We start from the raw sequence: 11,690 nt of genomic DNA on the forward strand, positions 1-11,690 counted from the left end.
ACTGGTTCTGGACTCAGGCAGTGAACAGAGGTGTTATTTGCTGGAACTCTCCTCTGCATAGCCAACCAGTGCCCAGACTACGGTAGAGCTTAGTAAATACTTTGTCAAATTTGAAAATGCCTAACCATTCTTCCAGGACTTCTGTGATCATGTAAATTTATATTCCCAAGAGATGAGAAGCAAAGCAGATGGCAGGCATGTAGAACCTTTAACAAGCAAACAAGAATACAGAATTATACAAGTATCAGTTCCTAATGAGATGACCAGTACCTGGAGTTTTTTTGTTTTTGTTTTTTTGTTTTATTGAGTGAATAGCTGTCCACAATTATACACTCCAATTTAAACATTTGGCCCAGCATAAAGGAGAGAAGTCAGCAGCTTTTCTCTGGTAGCTACTAGTCAAAATGGTTAAGCAGGCAAAAATAATTACCAAGAGATCATAAAAGTAGGTCTGTTAGAATATTCCTCAATAGCAGAACCCCCTTCTCATGTTAGTATTAAAAGGCAGGACTGACTCATGCGTAGCAGACAGTGATAATGTCAAGCTTTTGTTTTATGTTACGTCAGATCTAGGGCATCAATTTAGCTCATGAAAATGCCTAAGTGTACACTAATGAGCACCATTTTAATAAGATACTTCTGAGTTGATTTTGGAAAACAATTATAAGAATATTATTGGATGTAGAAATATAAAATTCTGATACTCACACAAAGTATAGAAAAGTAGCTAAAAGTTGTCACAGCCCCATACTTTGACAGAAACTGCTATTAGTCCACCCCCCTCATATTTATTTTCTACTCTTCCTGAAGTTTTAGCTGAGCACACAGTTGCCCAGAATCAAGACTACATTCTGCCTTGAAGCTAGATGTGACCTGTGACTAAACCAAAGGCATGAAGTAGAACTGATGTGTGGAATTGTTTTGTAGAATGCAAATGTGATGACTGGTGCTCCAACAGCTAGGTTGAGCCACAAGGTGGCTTTGGGATAGAAGGCACAAATTGGCAGAGCAACAGGATGCCAGCACCCTGAGTCCCTAACATCATCAAATGCTATACCAGCTGCAGGCTGGTTCTCTACAGACACTTCAAACACAAGGGAAACAGATGAACGAATCCAACATCAGATTGAGTTTTTCTGTTATATATGTAACAGGATCCGATGCAAGTTACAGAATTTCAGAGATCGGCCCAGAAACATAAGGGTAAGCTTCCCAAGAACTGAGTGTCCTGATTCTCCAGTCTTTCCTCACCAACTTCCTTCTCCCAACTTAATCTCTCCACATCTTAGGTACTTAATTTTTTTAAAAAAAATACAGAAAATAAAACACATACTCTTATGCTGGAATTAAACATAATAATGCAACTGAAGCACTCAATACAAGGTCTGTCCAGGTAAAGGTTATGTAATGTAAGACTCTTAGAGTTGATACTAGTGGCGATGTGTACCTGTGACTACTGTCATCGGCCAAAGGGAGTGCACTTTCATCCCTATCAGGCACATTTCATGAAAACTTCTCTGTTAGATCATCATTTTTTAAAGCATTAGTGACTTCTGCATTTGTCCTAAAGCATCTTAAATGGAATCTATGGGTCAGTTAAAATATTGACGAAACAGCTACTATGTCCGCAACAATAACAGCATCGACATTCTTTTTCTAATATTTAATGGATTTTAAGGAGCTTTGGACATCGCTAGAGGTTTAAGTACTTGTCTATCCTGACTAGTGGCTAAGGCCCATGCACTTTTTGCTATAAATTCTTTGAGCAATTTCACCCGAATCACCTGGGTAGGGCCTCCGCTGGCCTGGTTATGGGGAAATGATGGAACTTAAAAAACATAAAAGGTTAAATGAAAGCCCATGTAGACTGTTACCATAGGTTTTCAGATTGATAAGGGCAGAAAATTAAGGTGGTAGATGAAAGGAAGCATTGCTCCAGGGAGGAGAAGACCTGTCACTGCCAAGCTAAATGCCACAGTGTGGGTTCTAAGACCTCCTGGGCATTCTGTGCACACGACAGAGAGACAACCCCAGATTAGGAGCATTGGTGAGGCTCAGAACCAACTGTAAACATTAGCTGGACCAAGCAAGAGAAACAAAGACACCAGTTCAGGAGCCAAATTTGCAAGTACAGGTAGAATACTTAATTTAAAATATATGAAAAAGAAAGCTCAGTAATGTACCATTATTCCTATTTATAGTCTACTTCAATAATAATAAATTAAATAGCAATGCTCTGAAGGTATTCACAATGAAGAAATTCCAAATAAAATTGGGTCAATCACCAAGTTCAGTTCCAGTTCTTGGACAAATATTTCTCACTTTTCAGGCATGAAGTCCAAGGTGGGAAAATATACAATCACATCAAGCATAGCAGTTGTCCGGACTTTTACGAGAAGAGATGAATTTTAAGGCAGTTGTAGTGGCTTGTCCTGACTCCGTGGGGAAGAATGCTGTAATCAACTAGTGATGTCTTTATCCAGCAGAAGGATGATGGCTCTGTGTGCTGACTGTACTTTGTTGTCACAGCCCCACACTATACAGAAGGTCCTACCAGCTCACATGCCCCAGGTATCACAGCTGAGCATCTGCCTCCCTCTCCTCGGCCTCGTCACTCCTGTCTCTCTAGAATGGAGAGAATAATCATCATTTGCAGGTGATACAAACCCAAGTCACACTAGTTGAAGCAGAAAAAGGAGAAACTATTGGCTCCCTTGACTGTGAGGTCCAGGGGTGGTATGATGTCCAGCACAGTAAGATTCGGAAGTTCATCATGCTTTCAGGAATCTGTTCTTCTCTCTTCCTTTCTTCACCTCTTAGACACACTTGGTATAAAGAAGGCAAGATGACCACCAGCAACACTAGCCTCATGTACTCCCACCTCAGCAATCAGAATAGAAGGTACAGATCTTTTTCTGATAGCCCCGGTGGGGACCAGGGGAGAAGCCCAGGCAGAATTTTCAATGCCCCTGATTCAGTTACCTGGATGTACTAAAACTGATCTGGTTGCCTACTTTTGGCTACAGTGTCCACCCAGGTGATCGGAAGGGGGAAGCCAGAATCAGCCCCATCCGACTGCCGTTGCACATGGAATGCATTCTCCACAGGACAGAGGGGTCTGGTTCCAGAAGGGACTGGGAACCAGTCTACCCACATCCCAATCAGTTCTACTGAATGTTCTCATTAGCATCCAACATGGTGTCCCAACTCCCTAAGCAAGTATCTCAGACCCTCTGCACCCTTAACTCTCCCTGCTTCTCCATGCCTGCCCTGGCTGCTCATCTCCGAGAGAACACAGACGCCTCTTGTCAGACTTCGCTCTCAGAAGGCCATCTTTGTACCACCTCCCAAGCCACAGGTAAGTCCCACCTGCTGCTCTGCCTTCCTCCCAGGGACCTCATTTGAATTTTAAGGTAGAGGAAGACCCACCCTCCATGCCAGAGGAAGGGAGAAAACATCAAGGAGCCACAAAAACTTGGACTTGGGAGCCAGATGCCCTTGGGTTCAAATCCTAGTCCTTCCGCGTTTTACTTCTATGACCTGGACAAATTATTTAACATCTGTGATCATGAATTTCCTCATCCATAAAGTAGGCTGAACTAGCCTACCAGTCAGGCATGGTAGCTGGGCACAGTGGCTCACACCTGTAATCCCAGCAACTTGGGAGGCTGAGGCAGGAGGGTCACCTGTTCAAGGCCATCCTGGGCAATATAGAGAGACCTGTTTCAAAATATAATAAAAAGGGCTAAAGATCTAACTCAGTGGTTGAGAGTCCCTGGATCTAGTCCCCAGTACCAAAAAAGGAAAAAAAATTAACTAACTAATGTAGGGATACAGTACTCCAAGTGTCAGCTCAGCCTTCTGGTTTTATCTCTCCTTTTAATATTAAAAGAAAAAAATTATACAAGGTTCTCATTTGTTTAAAAAAATTCATTTATACATGATTTTTTCCCTCTTTCTCTAGACTCTTTATGCTGTTTGAACTTCTTGAACTTCTTTTTTTTTTTTTAATCTTTTTTAGTACTGGGGATTGAACCCAGGGGTGCTCTACCACTGAGCTCTTTTATTCTTTATTTTGAGACAGTACTTCACCAACCTGCCCAGGCTGGCCTCGAGCTTGTGATCCTCCTGCCTCAGCCTCCCAAGTTGCTGGGATTACGGTTGAGCACCACCACACCCAGCTCTGTTTGAACTCTTTACTGTATGTGTTACCTTTAAAAGAAAAAGAAAAAAAGGTCAATGTTATTCTCTAGCTGGTGCCCGCCCTTCATCCCGTGCACTGCAGCTTAAGGTACAACAGAAGTCCTTATCTTCACGGACCTTCAAGAACATGTTCTGGTCAACACCTGTGCAGATTTCCCACTTCTGCGGAGTCCTCAGGCACTTCCTGCACCTCTCTTGACCCTGGTCACCTGAAACATGTCCTGCCACCTCCTTCTTCTTTAATTCCCCTTCCTTGTGCTTCCTCTGAGTTGCATGTTGCAGAATCCACAGAGGTAATACCCGGGGTATCTTCATCTACTTTCTGCTGCTGTAACAAATACCATAGACTGGGTGGTTTATAAAGCACAGAAGTTTATTTGGCCCATGGTTCTGGAGACTGGAAAGTATAAGAGCAAAGCACTGGCACTGGGGAAGGGCCTTGGTGCCATGGTGGAATGAGTCACATGGTGAGAGACCAAGAGCAAGAGAGCAAGGTGTGGGAGAGGAGAGAGCGCTAGGGACTAGAGTAAGCAGGAGGGAGGGGAAGGAGGCTGGACCCTGCCCACTGCCTTGGCACCTAACTCACTCCTGTGATACTGGCATTCATGTACACATGAGCGGGTGACGTGCGACAGTCACCTTGAAGGCCCTGCCTCTCAATACTGTTGCATTGGGCATTGTTTCCAATCGTGAACCTGGGGGAGGGGGCCATTCAAGTCACAGCATGGTTATGGGCACACACAATGTAGCAAAGGGTTTAAAATTAATGTGAGACGCACTTGATCCCAAGAATCCCAAGAACCCGCCAGTGGCTCCCACCTCACTGACCATCCCACTGCCCCTCTGCTGACCCGGCTCTGAGCTCCCTCTGGGTTCTCAGGGTTCCCACTCCCATCTCAATCTCCTACGTGGCCACCTTTGATCTCTCTGAACCTTCTTCTCACCCACTTCTCGGGGAGAACGGGGAAGAGCTGGCCCCCAGGTGCGGTTGGTTCATTCCTATCCCTCTGCCTGGGAATAACTGAGGCAGAGCCTGGGAAAAAAGGGCCAAGGAGTAAATTATAAGACAAGGCACCCACACCCAGAAGAAGGGGACAAGCCCAATTTCTCACACCCCTGTAAGGGCTTTGCACATTTTTTTTTTCATTCATAGAATATGAGGAAACTTCTTATTTAAAACCCGCAAAATTGCCATTTGAAGAACATCTTCAAAGACAATCCAAGAAGTTTCCTGGAATCAGATCCCTTGGGGAGAAAGTCCAGTGAATTTTATGGTGGCCGTTGTGTGACAAGGTTGAATTATGAGCAGCCTATAATAGAGCAGAGTTTTATTTATTCATTTTTTTAAACAAAACTAAGCTTCAAGTTACTAAAAAAATAAAATAAAATATGAACCAAATGGTAAGGAGGCTAACTAAAAGCGGTGGAGAAGCAGAGGTACCATGTGCCACCCACATCAAATGGGCCACATCAGGCCCCCAGCCAGCTGGTCACTAGGATCCTCAGGGGAGGGTTTAAAGGAGCAGATTCCTGGTCCCTGTACCTGACTGCTGGTCTTCAACTTTTCAGCTTGTGCATTCCCTAAACAGGTGGGTGCATTAGACTAAGTCACCCCTCACACGTGTTTAATTTGGCTTCTAAATTTAGTCATTGTTGGGAAAAGTATAAACGGCAGCCATACCCCAGAGAAAAAACCCCAACATGGCGCCTAAGCACCTCTTCTTCCTACCTTCTTCTTTTCTGCAGTGGCGCGAAAAGTTCCCACCCGTGTGAACTCTCCCGCCGGTGCCAATTTCAAATCTCGCTGGCGGGGAACCTTAGCCCCAATGAGAACTAATTCCTGGGCTCCGGAGCTGATATCTGAAAGAACTTGCCAATAAATGGGTTGCCTGCCATTTATCTAAACCCTACCATCTCCCCCTTAGTTCTATATAAGCACACTGCTTTTTGCAATAAAATTGGAATTCTCCCGGCGAAGTGTCTTTGTGTGGGGAATTCTTTCAGTCATCATTAGTTAAATTGTTGCAAACAATTTCTGGCAAATTATAATATTGGCCCTTTAAAGTGAAATTATTTCAGACATTCCATTAAATTTTGCTAGTGTTTACAAATGCCATATCAAGCTGTTACGCACCACCCTTCATTGGCAAAAACACAAAAGGTCTCTCCTTTAAACATGACAGATTTTACACTGATCTTGTTTCTCCTTGGACTTGTACATCCGTTCCATCTCCCTGAAGAAATTTTATCTAAATATAATATGTATATTTGTGCTCATAAGCCTTTTATTGATTATCCTACAGTCTGACTTTGTCTCAAAAAAAAGTATATTTGAATTTTTAAACTTTCCTATAATAGATAAAAATCTGTATAAAGTAAATTCTTCTAGATTGAAATATTATTATGAGTGCAAAATTTATCTAAAATACAGTACAAAACTGAAAAGGCAAACATAAAAATTCTACTAGAAATAACTAAAGGAAAATGATAGAGCGCTTTAAAAAATTTCATGTTATGGCTGGGGTTGTGGCTCAGTGGCAGAGCACCTGCCTCACATGTGTGAGACACTGGGTTCGATCCTCAGCACTACATTAAAAAAAAAAAGTACTGTGTCCATCTAAACTAAAAAAAAAAAAAATTCATGTAAGTATTTATGGACATTAGTGACTGCATAGTTGATTTGATTGAAATAGTGATCTATTTAAATAAATATTAAAATATACACTTTTTTAAAACAAATAATTGTGTACATTTAAAAAAAAACTGGCAATGGGTTTCTAGATAATAGAAGGTAATAGAGCAAATCTTTTTATTCAGAGAAAAAAGAATTTCTCATCCAAAATCAACACCCAGGGGCTCTGATGTGGATATGGTTTCTCCCACAAAGGTTCCTGTGCTAGAAACTTGGTTGGGGTGGTGGAACCTTCTGGGGGTGGAGCCTTGTGGAAGGTGATCAGGTCATGGGGGCCCCGCCCCCCTGTGCATGGATGAATGCTGCCTTACAGGAGTGGGTCAGGTCTGGCAGGAGAGGATTAGTTTCAGTGAGAGAGTTGTTGTAAAAAGAGTGAATCTGACACCTCCCTGATCTCTTGCTTCCCTGCTCACACATGTGCATGTACCTTGTACACGTGGCTGATTGCTTTTCTACATCTCTGCGAGGGAGCCCTCAAAAGACATGCTGTTTGGATCCTCCAGACACCAGAATCATAAGCCAAATAAACCTCCTTTCTTTAAAAATTACCTAGTCTTGGGGCTGGGGATGTAGCTCAGTTGGTAGAGTGCTTGCCTTGTATGCACAAAGCCCTGGGTTCAATCCCTAGCACCACAGGGAAAAAAAAATTTACCCAGTCTCAGGTATTTTGTTACAACAACACAAAACAGACACATCCAGCATTCAAGAGGAAAGAAAATACTTTCTTGATCATGAAAGAATTTGAAAAGTTTATCATCCTCAGCTCCTTTTGAAAAAAATTAATTGAAAACACATTTCAACAACATGGAAAGAAAAGGAAGGTGAGAAAAAGAAAAATCTTGAGTAGAAAGATGAGTAAAGTTTAAATAATTATGATACACTGTGTGTAGACTAATAAGCCGATCTGAATCCAATGATTTCCATGTGGCAGGAGAGGGAAGCAGTGGGAAGTGAAAACTTTCTAAGTCTTTTGTCATCTTATTGGGGAAGATTCAGCTATGCTTTAATTCTAGACATTGAGAGAATTCTATGTCTTAAAAAAAAAACACTACAGTTTCTAACAGTTGAGATTAGAGGAATAGAAATATCCTATATCATTTCTAAAGCATGAATAGAAGAAACAGAAAAATCAGCCCAACAGTAATTACATGTCTACTTACGTAAATGCAAATTCATAAGGATTTTTTTTTTGAAAGCTGATATGATATGTACTCAGTATTTTGCCTTTGAAAGGAACAGGGCACTGTGTGGTTAAAAGGAGTTCAATTTTTTACTCTTTTATGTACTTCTGATTTGTTTGATTTATTAAATAACTGTGTATTCACTTATTACATATGTACTTTTTTTAGCACTATAGGATTTTTATAATCCAATAAAAATTCTAATTGGAATTCTTTAGTTTTCTTTTTCTCCTCTCCCTGCCCCTTGTTATTTAGTAAAAGTATTTTGAAGTTCATTTGGAAAAATAATAGAATGTGAGAGAATGAGATCATGTTTTTCAAATCCATAAAGGTGAACACAATTCTAATAATGTCACAGAGGTGAGATGAAGTGGGTACTTTCACGTTACTGGGGGTAGAGAAGAAAACTACAAATGAAAGGGAAATTCTTTGCAAATAAATTTGGCAGTATATACCAATAGTCATTTTACCGATCATGTTCTTTCACTATAATTTCCCACTCCAGAACTCATCCTAGGGAAATAAAATTAAATTGACACAAAATATTGAAACAAAGATATTTATCCTAGTAAATATGGTCAAGATCAAAAGATTGGAAATCCACTGCAGGTTTAACTCAGTAATAGAGCACTTACCTAGCATAAGTGAAGACCTGGGTTTGATCTCCAACCCTGCAAGTGAATAAAGAAGAGTGAGTCAATAGGTTAGAAATGCTCTAAGTGTAAATGTTCGGAAATTATCAATTACAGTGTATATATAAGATATGCTATGCAATCATGGGCCATTATTATTGCAAGTACTTTTAATAAATGGAAAACATGTATGTTCTGCTATAGATTTTTTAAAACCCACAAGATGCAAAATTGAATATATATTTTTGGATCATATGAGCTTGAAAAAGTTTGGGGGTATGGAATCAAAATAACTGATTGAGCACAACCAAGATCTCTAACAACGAAAGAAAAAAAAAGTATTCTTTCAATAAGCCTGAATCCAATTATACTATATGGCACATGCTATCATCAGATCAGAGAATTTCAGTGATACTTGCAACAGAGAAAGCAGAGAGGGCCACGTTGACAAAGGAAATTGCATCCTAAAACAGACTCAGGAGAGACATTGTACAAAGACAGAAGCCTCTCTGGCCTGCAGGAAGGAGCAGGGGGGGACAGCCACAAGGAGATTACAATCAATCACCCAATCCTGGTGGCCAAACTGGTAGATTCCTCCCTTTGCTTATCTGTGCCAAGAAGAAGGCCTACGGGGTTGCCGCCTCAGGCCAGAACAGGGAGCTTAGGGCGAGGGTGTAAGAGGCAGTATGGCCCCTCAGGCGGACAGCAACGCCCAGAGGGAAACTGGAGTCCCTGAGCTTCTAGGTACATCCACTAGTATTTGCTCCTTAGCTGCAGGACCCTCCCTCACCCACAACTGCTGGTGGTAAAAAGAAACATGTCCACAAACAGGCCCAACCAGCCTCCCTGCCCGCTTGCTGTCCCTCCCTCCCCTCCTTCCCTCCCTTCCTCCCCTCCCTCCCTCCCTCCCCTTCTCTCTCTCTCTCTCTCTCTCTCTCTCTCTCTCTCTCTACAGAGATAGATAAAAATTTCAAACACATACAAATTCAAAAGACTATTAGAAAACAACCCATATTCCTTAACCTGTTCTACAGCTATTGGTGTTTTGCTAGTCCTTTTTTTATATAAGCTGCCATCACCCATCTTTAATTTTCTTCTGTAATATTATATTTATTTTTTGATATTTTTCAGGCTCAGTCTGGCTCCCTAACACCTAGAGCATTTTTTGAAAACATGACCACACACATATCCCCAAATATTAACAACTTATTACTATCTTCTAGGCCCACTGTGGCAGCTTGCTTTTCCTAAAGATGGTAGATGTAGCATCTCCCAAGTCCTGCACGGTTGATCTTGCTACTCCCCCATCAAGAGTAAAGTCCAATTTCTCTCCTTTTGACCCTCTGTGGGGCTTAGTCACTCACTGGAACACTGGAATGTGAGAAGGAGGCGCTCTCTGAATTCCTAAGCAAGGTGAGGAACAAGTACCTTCTAACTTCCATCAGACTCCAGCTGCCATGGGAAACCCCACTGCAGGGAGAGGCCACTGAAATCCAATCGATGCTGGCACTGGAGCCCAGCCCACCATGTCTTCCCACCTGAGGCTGCAGATGATGTGGGCCAGAGAAGACACCTCCGCATACCATCTCCAAATTTCCGACCCACAGAACAAATGCACATAGAGAATGGTTGTTGTTTTACTCCACCAAATTGTAAGGAGGTGTGTTTCACATCGGTAAAAATTAGAAAGACTCCTTCGTGTTCAATTTTCCCTCATTGTTTTCAAATTTTGTCTTTATAACTGACCTGTTTAAATTAAAATCCAAGAAAGGGTCACATACTGTTTTTGACTGCTTTGCTTTTTCCCTATTAAATCATTTCACCCACATATATTTATCCTTTCTTTTCATTTTTATTCCTATTTGTGAAGAAACTGGGTCTTTGATCTTATAGACTATCTTCTATTCTTCTTTGGATGGTGTATCAACTGGCCAAGCATTGCTTACCGTGTTCTTCTAAGAGTCATATTCCCTGAAGAGTGATGGTTAGACCTATAAAATTTTCGGGAAACGTTTTCTTTAAGGGTCCAGAGTGTCAGTATTTTAGAGTTCATTGGCTATTTCATTTGCCAATGAAGCACAAAAGCTACCGTAGGTGATATATAAATGAATGAGTGTGCTATGTTCCAATTAAACCTTGTTTTCCAAACAGACAGCAGCTAATTTTGGCCCATGAGCTATAGTTTGCTGGCCCTGATCAAAGATGATTGAATACAGAGACATTCAAATAAAAAGATGAGTGCACAACCCAGAATCACCAAATGCTTAAGGGAAGCCAACATCATGAAGGAAAACCAAGCCCAACATCTGTAGAAATGGAGTAAATAAAACTAACAGAAGAAGACTTTAAGGAGGTCCTGTAGATTAAATATTCTAGAGAATAAGTAGATATCCCATTCTTGAAACAAGAAAAGGCTACATGATGACAAGCATGTAGATATCTTAGAAATGAAAAGTACAATCATCAAAATAAAAAGATATATCATATAACAGAATGGACACAACTAGGGAATAGATATATAACTACCAGAGTATGCCAATAAATAGTTCCAGAACACTAAACCAAGAAGAAACAAAAGGAAATATTAAAATAAAAAATTAAAGTACATAGAAGTTAGGACCAGAAATTCCATTATCCGTCCTATGGAACTTATAAATAAATAGGCGAGAGAGATGAAATAGAGAGAGGTAAGCAAAGAAATAATCATTAAAAATGTTTTTCCTGAGCAAATAAACAAATTTGACTTTTTAAATAGAAATGGCCCACTGGATAACAACCAGGATGACCAGGGTGGGGTGACTCCTGCAGGGACATATAATGACAAAGTCTCAAGACTCCTCATCTAGAGTTCTGAAATCCCCTCCACCCACATCCAGAGACTCATGTAGTAACTCTGGGTGGGATTTGAAAATCTGACTTTTGTCAGCTCATTGGTTTCAGAAATGCTGCTCCAAGTGAATCTAATTTACAGACAAAATTGGC

General features: G+C 41.0%; 1 long non-coding RNA gene across 1 annotated transcript; it reads right to left on the minus strand.

The window, feature by feature from the left end:
- Positions 1-357: 357 nt before the first annotated feature.
- On the minus strand, positions 358-8,748 carry LOC131424100 (uncharacterized). Its single transcript, XR_009226582.1, has 3 exons — positions 8,712-8,748; positions 4,097-4,212; positions 358-2,625 (listed from the first exon to the last, which is right to left on the minus strand). It is a non-coding gene; the product is annotated as an uncharacterized LOC131424100 (long non-coding RNA).
- Between the last annotated feature and the right edge of the window lie 2,942 nt (positions 8,749-11,690).

The sequence above is a fragment of the Marmota monax genome, unplaced genomic scaffold (genome assembly GCF_021218885.2).
Source record: "Marmota monax isolate L192 unplaced genomic scaffold, Marmota_monax_Labrador192_F-V1.1 WCK01_AAM20220418_F8-fsc00025, whole genome shotgun sequence".
In the NCBI taxonomy this organism is placed as follows: Eukaryota; Metazoa; Chordata; class Mammalia; order Rodentia; family Sciuridae; genus Marmota; species Marmota monax.